Source organism: Durio zibethinus, chromosome 25, assembly GCF_047325235.1.
Source record: "Durio zibethinus cultivar Kanyao isolate XHJ-2024 chromosome 25, ASM4732523v1, whole genome shotgun sequence".
In the NCBI taxonomy this organism is placed as follows: Eukaryota; Viridiplantae; Streptophyta; class Magnoliopsida; order Malvales; family Malvaceae; genus Durio; species Durio zibethinus.
The window spans coordinates 5,574,096-5,586,738 of NC_143186.1; the positions used below are offsets into that span (position 1 = coordinate 5,574,096).

The 12,643-nt window shown below is 28.8% G+C and overlaps 1 long non-coding RNA gene and 1 pseudogene across 1 annotated transcript; both read left to right on the forward strand.

Annotated features, from left to right (window-relative positions):
• Positions 1–8,324: 8,324 nt before the first annotated feature.
• LOC149511542 (uncharacterized) lies at positions 8,325–11,854 on the forward strand. Its single transcript, XR_016333519.1, has 3 exons — positions 8,325–8,464; positions 11,110–11,285; positions 11,690–11,854. It is a non-coding gene; the product is annotated as an uncharacterized LOC149511542 (long non-coding RNA).
• LOC149511543 (uncharacterized) lies at positions 9,031–10,988 on the forward strand (annotated as a pseudogene).
• Positions 11,855–12,643: the final 789 nt, after the last annotated feature.

The window sequence follows — 12,643 nt, forward strand, 5'->3', positions numbered from 1 at the left end:
TTAGGAGGTATGGTGTGGATATGATGCAAGAAAGATATGATATGGTTTATGTTGATGATAGACCAATTAATTGGATTTCAAAACCAAAACCCACTTACCTTAGTCTATCTAGGTTTGAGGTTAAGAGTTTTCTTAAGAAGTTTACTACTACTCTTACTTTCTTACATGATCCACCATTAGACCATATTTTTGATAAGATGGTAAAGAGAAAGGTCTTAAAATTGTTAGATTGGGAAATTAAATGCGGAGTGATTACTATAAACCTATAAGGTTGAGCTTATTTTGTAGTCTAGCTTTTAACTTTAAATAAAGCACTTATTTTTGTGCATGCTTGTGTACATATGTGTTTGCATGATTATTTTTTTTAGCACATTATTTTTCCTCATTTCTACACAGTTGTTATTTTTGTTCATTTAATTAGGTTGTATATACTTGTTCATGTGTTCATTTTTTTTCTTTCGATTATACTCTTCATTATACATATTGATATAGTTTCTTTGTCTAGTTGTTTCTTTGTTTTGTAAGGTGAATAATAGCTTGAAATGGATGCACTAGTTTTGACTAAAGCTAGATAGGATATTCGCTCACCATGCCTCAATGATGATAAGGGAGTTTCCTTATTCCTTTCTTTTTTGTGCTTTGTTTCTTTATGCTTACACATTGAAGATAATGTGTTGTTTAAGTTTGAAAGTATGGGAAATTTAATCAAATTTTGAAAATTTTGAAAATTTTCCTTAAGTTTTGCCTTGAAATTGAGTTTAACATATAGTAGCCTAAAACCATTAGCATGCTTTCTTTGAGTAGTTCTTCATAAGCCAATGATAGATAGAGATTAAGAATGGATATAGCTTTAGGAAAAAATTGAATGTGTGTGAAATATGAGATGATATTTAGGTTTAGTTAATTTTTGAATATGGTATTCATTTGTAAATGATGCTTTTGAAAATTGAATTGCATTATTTATCTAGTGTTGATTATGCAAGCATTAGATTGTTTTTGCATTGGCCTTTAGAGTTGTGTTTCTTGATTCTAGAATTTGTTTTGATCATCTCTCAAGATGAAATCCTAGAGGACACATGATTAGGAAAATAATATAGGCCATCTTTGCATCATTTGAGCCTTTCAAGCTAACCTTGATATAATATTTTCATAGTCAACTCATTTGAGCCTTATGATATCCATTTCTTTGTTTAGAAACCACATTACAAGCTTATAGCCTTATTTTATATATTTTCTATCTTTTTTGTCTGTTATCTTATATGCATTAGGACATTCATATACATTTTTTAGCTATGCAGTATTAGAGAGGATGGTGGAGCTTGAAAAAAGAATGGAAAAGAAAAGAAAAAGTAAAGCTAGCTTGCAAAAAAAAAAAAAGAAAAAAATAAAAGAAAAGAAAAAACAAGAAAGTGGTGAAAAAGCAAAGAAAACAAGAAAAGAAAAAAAAATAGGCACAATTAAAATTTAGGGAATGACTCTTTATTCAAGCTTACCTTTCTTACCTTGGAAATTCAATTATAGATGATCCTAGACATATGAAGCATTGTTAAAGTACTTGAGCCTAAATGACTGGTGTTATACCTTAACCCTAGCCTTACATTACAAGCCTATTAAAGTCTTAAATAATCATTCATTATGTGTTTATCTACATTAATGGAGAGATATGTGATGAGCAAACTTATGGAACATGAACATATTTTATTGATCCTTATTATTAAAATTTCATGTTTTGCATAACATTACTAGATTTCATCCAAGGATGTGTGAGAGGTGTTGCTCACTTGTGGAACCATAATTAGGAAAGATCTTAGTTTAGGTTGATTCTTGTATATTAGCACTTATTCATGGTTTTGCTTTAGTTATATCCATCGATCAATCCATAAAGCATTCATGTTGAATGAAGCATTGAGAGTATAGTATGATTCTTGCTCAATCTTATTTGCTTGAGGACAAGAAAAAGCTTACGTTTGGGGGTTTGATTGTACTAAAATTTTAATATTTTCATACTTATTTTTAGTGCAATTTTTTATATATTTTGGCTTGTTCCTTGAGATTTTTAGCAAAATTGCTTCTAACTACACATTATTCTCATGTGTAAGTACAAATTATGAAATTAAGGAATTTTGAACAATTTTGATACATTTTTGAAGGATTTTTTGTGCAATTTATGCAAGTTGCCTATACTAGTGTCAATGGGCAAAATTAACACTTATGGAGTTTTCTTAACTTTTCTTACTTGATTTTTTTAGTATTATTTTCATATATTTTTCTTAATAAAATGTGTGATAAAAAATGTTCATCAAGTGTTGGAAATTTTTGTAGGAAAAAAAATAATGAAAGGATGCATGTTGCTGCTTGGATGTGCATGTATACATGGATGATTGAAGAAGCATGCAAATGCTAGGTGTTTCAAGCTAGGATCAAGCAACAAGAAAAAGAGCTGATGTGGCACTTTGGAGAGATATGATTGGCTATTATTTTGACTTGGAAGAGCAACCATTAAATGAGAAATTAGCTTGCAATTCTGCCAAGGAGAAACAGCCAAGCACCTGTGACTCAAACTTACACCAACGTTGTAGCACCAATAGGAAGCATGAAGGCTATAGAAGCCCAGGCCTTTACAGATGTTTCTAGATATTTTTAGGCCCCAAGGTTCCTCCCCTTTTCCTGTAAATAAGGGGAGAAGAATGACCGTTTAGAGACTTTTAGCTTAGGTTTACATTTTTTTTTTGCTTTTTATTTTTTGCTATGTTCTTACATTTAATAGTTTCCAAACATCTTTTTTCTATATGTTTTTCATTGAAACTTACACATTCTTATGTATTTTTGTGTGATCTTTCAGAATCTTATTATAAACTTTACATTTCCAATCAATTTTCAACTCAAATAAATTGATTCCTTTTTATTTTTCAAACTATTTATGGAATTGTTTTTGCTGAGGTACTTGTCATTTTAACATTAAATCTATATCAAATGTTGTTAGTTTTTGTTCAAAATTTTTCACAGGTTCCTAATTCATAGATCTACAACATAGATAAAATTTAGGTTCAAACTTACAGCATAGAATTCCACATCAAAAGCTAAAAAGTTTGGCTAAAAGCAAGGTGCATGTGTAACTAGACATCAACATTTCACTTTGGCGTGGAATCTCTCTCCTTATGGAGTTTTGTTTGCTTTCTTTTCTCTATGGATCCTTAGTTTTATGTGTTACTTGTTATATTTTGATTAACTTATTTTAATTGACTTTAGTTGTTGTTTGGATTAAAAATTTGTGAATAGATCTTGTTGTTGTTCATTAGTGCACTATTTTGGAATGTCAATTTGTTGAGCTACTTTCATGCTTAAGTTTTGTGATTTTCTTGTTGATTCTTATGAAAAACTTGTCAATGAAGATGATTTTAGCTCAGATGAATTCCTTTTGTAATTATTGATCATATCTTGAATTCTTTTATGAAAGCTCATGCAAGTTCATTAATTGCATTAGTTGAAACATTTTTTGTTCAAGTGTTGCTCAATTGTTTTTCAAGTTTGCTTTTGCATTTTAAATCTTCAAGTTAAACCTTTAATTGTGTATACAAATTCCATTTAGATATAGGTTCATTTGTATAGTTTAGAGCTTCAAGCCATGAAATGTTATAGTGTAGTTCATGTATTTATAGGTTCTATTTATTATTAATGTATTTTTTTTGCATTTTTTCTTCTACATTTTGGTTTTTCATTTAAAGCCTTCATCTAGTTCTTCATTTAGGATAAGGAAAGTTCTATTGGTGCATCATCAAGAGATCAATCATCTTCAGTATTCAAGTTAATTCTTCACTACTACTAGTGTGATGTTTTTCAACATACTTGTTTTTATTTCATGTAGTTTTGGTCCATTCTTTTAGATTCTATTTAGTGCTCTAGTTACTTCATTAGCTCATTTAGGTTACTTACTAAAAGCTTTAAAGCCAATTTAGGTGAGCTTTGGTTGTAGAAGTTATTAGCTTTAATTTCATTATAAGCGTGATTTTCAGTTTAGATTAGGTGTCATTTCCAGATTTCATGATTCTAGAATTTTAGGTAATATTTTTCATGTGATTGTGTTACTATCTTTCACACTTGCTTTTAGTCATGCATTTTATTATAGGGCCTTGAAATTTTAGAATTAGTTATACAAGATTTAGTTGTTAATTAGATTAGTTATGATGAAAATTTAATTGGAATTGTCTTTTTTAATTTTTACATTGCATTTTATTTTCATATTATTAATTCAATTTTTTTAATGATTTGTTTTCTTATTTGATTTTTAATTGTTAATTTTGTAGGAATAATTTTTCATAGATATTAATTGTTCAAACAAACTTTAGAGAATGTGTGGCGATAAAGGATACTTAAGTAAGGAATCTCTTGAACTAATCTTCCTAGGATCAACATCTAGACTTTTATAGTCTGTATTATTACTTGAATGACCTTTACACTTGTAGAATTGTCCAATTAGGTACCAAGGAGAATTATGCCCAATTTAGCTAGCACCAAGGGAAAAAAAAGGCTAGTGTTGTTGTCATCAAGGAAAATCAAGCCCAATTTAGCTAAAACCGAGAAAAATTCAACCCAATTTAACTAGTATCAAGAAAAATTAAACTGAGTCTAGCTGACACCAATGACAATTAAGCCTTATCAAGCTAGATCTATGAAGATTTAAGCTTATTCTAGCTATCACCAAGGAAAATTAAGCCTAATCTAGCTAACACCAAGACAATTTAAGCCCAGTCTAGCTGGTATCAAGAAGATTTAAACCCACTTTAGTTGTCACTAGGTAAAAATTTAAACCCAGGTTAGCTAGCACAAAGATGAGATCATTAAGCTTAATAAAATTGGCCCCAATTTAAGAAAAATAAGTTAAAGAAAAACTATGAAAAGAAACAAATAAAATGAATGGGTGAAATGAAATGAAAAAATGAGAGTGAAAAGATGAATGAAAAATGGGAAAATGAATGAAAATATGAATGATGGGTGATTGAAAAATTGTTGAATAAATTGAAAAATGAAAAAACCAGGAAATGAATGATATGAAAGAATGAGTAAATAGGAAATTTATGAAGAAATGGATGAATGATGAATGAGTGAATAAAGATAAATGACGGAATGACAATAATGAGGAAAAAGAGAGAAAAGTGTTTTTTGGCAAAAATCAATAAACAATTGCATTTGAAGAATGAATACTTCTAAAAAAGAAACTAAACAAAAGAAGATCCTTTAAAGAAGAAAGAAGCCATTTTCAAGGCTTCAGATGCAACCTAACTTTTCAAAGATGAGACTTTAAATGCTTTTCAAATTGAGATTTTTTTTAAAGTTACCTATCGATGTCTATAAGAGCACTTATCAAATTAAGATTTTTTTAAAATCACTTACCTATGTCTATAAAAGCACTTTTCAAATTGAGATTTGTTAAAGTCACTTGTCTTTGTCTATATGAGGACTTTTTAAATTGAGATTTTAAAGTCACTTATCTATGTCTGTAGGAAAAGTTTTCGAATTGAGATTTTTTAAAGTCATCTACCTATATCTATAAAGAGCACTTTTCAAATTAAAATTTTTAAAGTCACTTGTTTATGTATACAAGAACACTTTTCAAATTGAGATTTTAAAGTTCTCTGCCTATGTGTATAAAAGCCCTTTCCGAAATAATTTTTATAAGTTCCTAGCTTATGGTTATAAAAACCCTTTCCCAAAAAGATTTTTAAAGTTCCCTGGTTATGATAATAGGAACCTTTCTAAAATGATTTTTAAACTTCCTTAACCTATGTTTATAGAAGTCCTTTTTTCAAAATGACTTTTTAGAGTTCCCTAGCTTATGTTAATAGAAGCCTTCTAAAAAAACAAAAAACAAAAAACAATAAAAAAAAAAAAAAGTAATCATTCCTTTTAATCCTAGTTCTAAACAAAATTAGTGTCTTCGATCTTTACATTATTTCTTATTCTTAAAAATATACAAAAAGGAGCAAATGCAAACACTTAATTTTATCCAAGTAAAATTTGACCATTTGTGAAGCTCTTAAAATTCAACTCAGTTCAAATTCGATATTTCTTTATTTATGATAAGTTTTTAAAATCAAATTTGAGACCAATTTTACCCAAATGACCCAAGGTCAAATTTGATCAAACAAAATCAAACATAGTCAAATTTGGTCAAAATTGTTATAAATGGTCAACAAGACTAAAATTTGGGTCAACTTTCAAAATTCACAACCAATTGAAATCAATGTAGATTTAAATTGAAATTTGTGAATTTTAAAGCATTAAAAAACCTAATTGCACTTTGGGAAGCGTAAAATTACTGAAATATTCTTACAGGTATTTTCGTAATTTGGCTTTTTCAAAGTTAAATTTTCATGAAAACTTTCATATCATAAATAAAATTTTTTTTAATTATTTTTTGATGCATTAAAAACTTTGATTACACTTTGAGAGGTGTGAAATTATTAAAATACCACTACAACAGACTAGTAATTTGTGACGATTTTTCTAAGTGACATATTATGTTTCATCACACAAAGTATGTAAAAGGTGACAAAAAATATATTTCGTCACACTTTTATATTGTTTTGATATTTTATATGACGATATATAAATTGTCACATGATAACGTCACCAAAATCTTGTCACCAAATTTTACCACCAAATTTATTTGGTGAGAAATTCTTTTGTGACATTTTTTATTTTAGGTGATGTTATAATTTTGTCACCAACTTAAAATTTTATCTATGACGAATTTTTTCTGATAGATTTTAGGTGACATTGTTAATTTTTGTCACAAATTGAACACTTTAGTTAACTATCAATGACATTACAATTTTGTCACATTAATGTATGGTGTTATATGATGATAACATAAATGTCACAAAATTTTGCCGCTAAATTTATTTGGTGAAAAATTTTTTTGTGATTTTTTTTTATTTTATGTGACTTTATAATTTCATCACCAATATAAAATTTTATCTTTGACGAATTTTTTTTATATATTTTAAGTGACATTATTAATATTTGCCACAAATTAAACACTTTAGTTAACTATTAATGACGTTGCAATTTCGTCACGTCAATGTATAATGTGGAAAAATTTTTTATGACATTTTTTATTTTAAGTGACATTATAATTTTATCAGTAATTTAAAATTTTAACCATGATGAATTTTTTCTAATAGATTTAAGGTGACGTTATGAATTTTTGTCGCAAATTGAATAATTTAGTTAACTATTAATGACATTGCAATTTCATCACAGTGATGTATGGTGTTATATGATGATAACATAAATGTCACACTTTTAAATGATGTTATGATGTTATTTATTTGTCACTAATAAATTCAAATTAATGTATAATTTATAAGTGACAATTTTACTTAAATTATATATATCTAAATAGAAAAAATTTTAACTACACTTGACCATACTAATAACTTTTAAGTAAAAAATGAATTTTAAATAGTTATTAATATTCTTATAAAAAAATAATTTTAATTGAAATTTCCCTAAACTACACCCTAAAAAAAATTATATTAATTGATACAAACACAGGATTGTTTATTGCTTGCAAGCCTAAAAAGCCCCAATGCCATTTTGACACTTTCCCATCCCATGGGTAAGTTCGTAAGAGTACTGTGATAAGGCTAATTGTATCTAAAAAATAAATTAAAATCTTATTTTACTATGTAATAATTAATAGAGTACTTTTATTAGTAATTGTTTTGGTCTATTGACATTGTCTTACTAGTTTATTCTTTAATTTTTATAGTCAAATATTTAATTGAAAATTTTATAGTTTTTATTTTTTATAATTAAAATTAAAATTTTAACAATTTATTAACAAATTACATATTATTAATTAAAAAATTACGATTTTCATAAATGATCATTAAATATTATTTATTTTAATATAATTTATTGTTAGAAACTATTGAAAAAGAAAGGAGAAAAATATTGGGTTTGAGTTAAGTATGTATTCATATATAAAAATTATCTAATTAAAAAAAAGATTAAATATTACATATAATAAAATTTTTAAAATATATATTTTGTTTATAATTTTAAAAGAAATTTTAAAATTTTAAAAATTTCTAATTTAATAATTTTGTTAAAAGAAATTTTTTTAAGTAAAAAATAAATTTTAAATAAAAATAATTTTAACTACATGCTACTAATTTTTACGCAAAAAAATTTTAATTCAAGTTTACCGAAGTTACACCGTTCAAATTTTTTATTAGGTTTTTCACCTCTCTCCAAAACCCAACCTAACAATCTCGTGGGTTCTTTTTGCCAAAACTGTCTTAGTTTCGGACTCTCCTCTGCTTTCCTTTCGACGTAATCACATTGAAACCGTGCTCAAACTGGTGCCGCCACTTTCCTTTGCTCTTTTAAACAGTTCTCATCTGCTCTCTGGTTAGATGGAGCAAATTTAGTTGACATTGATCGATTAGAAGCACAAGTTTGTATTCAATCTTCACTCTCCATAAAATATTTGTTTGTTCACGTTAATCTTTGGTTTTAGGTTTTGTTTTGAATGTAAATAATTTATGTTGCGTGATTTTTATTTGAAAATTGAAATGAGGGGTATAGGGTTTCTGAAGAACAATTCCAGTTTAGTAAATCTTCTATTATGGTTGTAACAAATTTCTTGGTCGAGTTAATGTTACCTTTTGGGTCGCTTATTTACTTATGGTGCTCTTGCTTGATCTGACAGACTTATTAAAAAGTGGTTTTCTGATAAAGATACTCCACACATCAAGAAATTTATGAGTGCTCTTATCTCCATTGCGGCAAAAAATGATATTTATAGGAGCCTGCAGTTTTAATCATTTTAGAATTTGTTGAAAAGGTAGTTTCTGATAATGTAATAGGCTTTTTTCTTTAAAATGTTCTTACTTTAGCTGCTAAAATGTAGGGGAAACTGTAATAATTCTAAACCTATGCTAACTTCAAATCAATATTTTGACTAATTAGATGTCAACAGTTTTAATGTATTTTTATTCATGTCAATATTAATACTTGGTAATGGTTGAAGTGGCTTCTGAGTGTATAATTATAAAGTATTTTTTCAATATTCTTTTAATTGGATAGTGTAACTAGGTAACTGCTTCGTATGTAGTTAATTTGCTTTTGTTTAATATTCTTTTGATTGGATGGTGTAATAAGTGCTTTTAATACCCTTGCTTCTTTTTTTTTTTCCACTTGTTTCTCTCAATTATTTTATCTCTGTGACTTCCAATAACTATATACATCTCTTGGTTGGCACTCATCATGTTGGCAATTCAAGTATTCTCATATGTATGTATGTCTTGGCAAGATTTATGTTAGTAGTGAAAGTGTTTTGATTGCATATTATGAATGCATTTAACATGTTAAGCACATGTTTCAGTCTTTATGTAACACTTCTATATGTTGTAACTGCCTGCTGAAGCATTGTCATATCATATTCTTGAAGCTCTAGGAAGTCCTCAGTGGTTTCAAGAAGCCATTGATGTTGGAAATCTTGATGCTTTGCTTTTAGCTTTAAAAATTCATGAAAAAATTCCATTTACAGCACACCATTCAATAAACTTTTGCCAAATCCATTCAACCCAAGCAAACTTTTCTTTGCTGATTATCTATCCTCTATTGATAAATGCTTAAAGGTAACTTTGAATGCGTCTATACACTACAGGGGTATTAAAGGATCCCACTTTCTATCATCTCATGATCATAAGCACTTAGCACTTGATGTTCTGCTTCTTCTCTTGCCAAGGTTACCTTTATCTTTTATACCGATTGTTTTGTCCTACAAACTTGTTCAATGTTTGATAGATATACTTTCCACAAAAGATTCTTGGCTATATAAAGTTGCACAGCATTTTCTTAAAGAATTGTTAGACTGGATTAGCAATGATGATGTGAGAAGAGTAGTTGTTATTATGGCCTTTCAAAAGCACAGCAATGGAAAATTTGATTGCATTATGAAGATAAAAATGGCTAAAGATTTGATAGCAAAGTTCAAAATAGAAATTAGTTGCATGTTGTTTGTTCAGAACTTGATTAACTTGTTTCTAGATAAAGGTCATGCTTCTGAGGAACCTTCATATTAGAATCAAACAACTGATGAGAATTCTGACATAGGCTCAATCGAGGACAAGGATTCTATTGGAATTGTGGGGAATGCTGATATTTTGAAAGGCTAGGTCATAGAATCTTTCTAGTGTTCTGAAACATATAAAGTTGGACCCTAAAGCAAAATTTCGACTGCAAAAGGAAATATTGGAGTTTCTAGCTATTCAAGGTCTATTCTTTGCATCTCTTGGCAACGAAGTTACCTCATTTGAATTACAGGAGAAATTTAGATGGCCAAAAGCAACCACCTTGAGTGCTCTTTGTAGAATGTGCATAGAATAGGTCCAATCACTGCTGGCAAATGCTTAAAAGGTTGAGAAGCCATGATCTTTGGCTAATGGACTTGAGCCAAATGACCTTGGCTGCTACTTTCTGTGGTTCTTTAGCACATTACGCAACATTCCTTTAGTTTCTCTCTTTCAAACTTTGAGTGATGAGGATGAATAGGCCGTAAAAAAAATTGCAAGAAATGGAGAGTAAACTCTATAAAGAGGTAAGCTCGATCTCTTTCTTTACTAACAATAATCAATGATTTTTATATGTTTCTTATTTTACGGTGATCTTCTATAAGGAATCTAAAGTTCTCGAACAATTTATGTTGTACATGCTTATAAGGTGGCTTTCCATTGAATAGTTGGGGTAAGTTAGGTCTTACTGACTTGTAAATATTTTTTAAGACTTATCTATGAGTTCATGGCTTATTGATGTGGGGACAATGGCTTTATCTATGGTGACCAAAAATAGGAATGTTTCCTTGTGTTGAACTATCGATCTTGTATGATTGGGAACTTGTAACTTTAGTAATAATCTTGTCTTTATCCCTCTTTGCTATTTACTCTTGCAACAATATACAGCTTTTGAATGCTTAAATAATGGTAGGAAAGAAATATGGGCTCAGCAGTGATGCAAATAAATTGCATGCATTTAGGAACTTGCTTATCCTATTACTACTCCAAGTGCTCCTCTGACCTGAGGAATTCTGTGATGCAGCCTTTGTGCTTATCATATGCTATAAGAAAGCTTTTGCAGCTCCTCATGATCTTAATTCATCTGGAAAAGATGAGTTGGACAATGATGCAGCACTAGAATTAATGGATGTTCTTGTGGATACTTTGTTTTCCTTGCTGCCACAGTCATTAGTCCCTATGCGGTTTGCTATTGAGTAGGTGTGCAACAATGACTTGTTCAAGTGATTTTTATGTTGTGTTCAAGATCATCCATGTCTTATTTCCCCTACCTTTTTTCTGGCTTTGCAATTCCTTTATTTTTTCAGTGTCACCTTTTAATATTTATAGCCGCCGCTTATTGATACTATTCAAAAAATTTTTTCTTAATTAAATGTTTTCTTGATTATATTTATTTCTCTTCATAGTCCAGCTGTAGTTTTCCTAATTCATTTTATTAGAACAACTTAGAGTTGTTTTGATTCTTAGCTAAGATACTTTCATTTTTCTTAGTATAGGTGTCTTTCCCAAATCATATATGACTGTTTTTTGGCACGTATGATTTATAGGTTTTCAGATATTTCTGTGGTGATGTCACTAATGATAGATTGCTGCGTATCTTACAGATAATTAAGAAGGACTTGAAACCTGCTAGACATCAGGAAGCAGGCAGTGAAGATGAGGATGATAATGATGACCTTCTTGGTATTGAAGAAGATAAGGATATAGATGAAGCTGAGATTGGTGAAATGGGTGAGAGTGACGGACAATCAGAGGACTTTGAGATAGTAGTTGGCAGTGTGGAGGCTGATAAGAACTTCCTGAAGATATTGATGATTTTGATGGAAGAATGGATGATGATGCAATGTTCCACATGTATAGCATTCTAAGAATTGTGTATTTTATGATCTTTCTAATTTAGGTAAGCCCCAAGTCCTCACAGTATACTCAAACTTTGCTTGGACATTTTTCAATCCACATACTTCAAAAGGCAGTGAACAACTTGGACAGCGTAATTTCCGGGAATTCTCCAAAAGAAGGTATTTAAAGAAAAGAAGTTGCCCAAGGACTATTCTACAATGTTTTTATATGTAGGATTTAATGACGTTAATTATATCACCACTACTGTGACGATTTATTTTTTATCACTAATATATTATATTTATAATTTATTCTATGATGATTATAGCCTTTAATGACATTTTTTTCATAAATAGCTAATGAAAACTAACGTCACAAAAAAAATAAAGCATAATGTGATATTTGATATTATTGTCACGTTTAATGTTATCTTACAATCAATTGTGACAATAATTGTGTTACAAATACTATGACGATTTACATTTCGTCTTTAATATATATATGATTTTATCATTTATTTATGACAATTATAACCTTCAATGACGTTCTTTCTTATAAATAATTGAGGAAAACTAACATCACAAAAAAAAGCATAAGGTGACGTTTGATTTTATTGTCACATTTGACATTTTCTTATAATCATTCATGATGATAATTGTGTCACTAATATTGTGATGATTTTTCTTTCATCTCTAATATATCTAATTTTATAATTTATT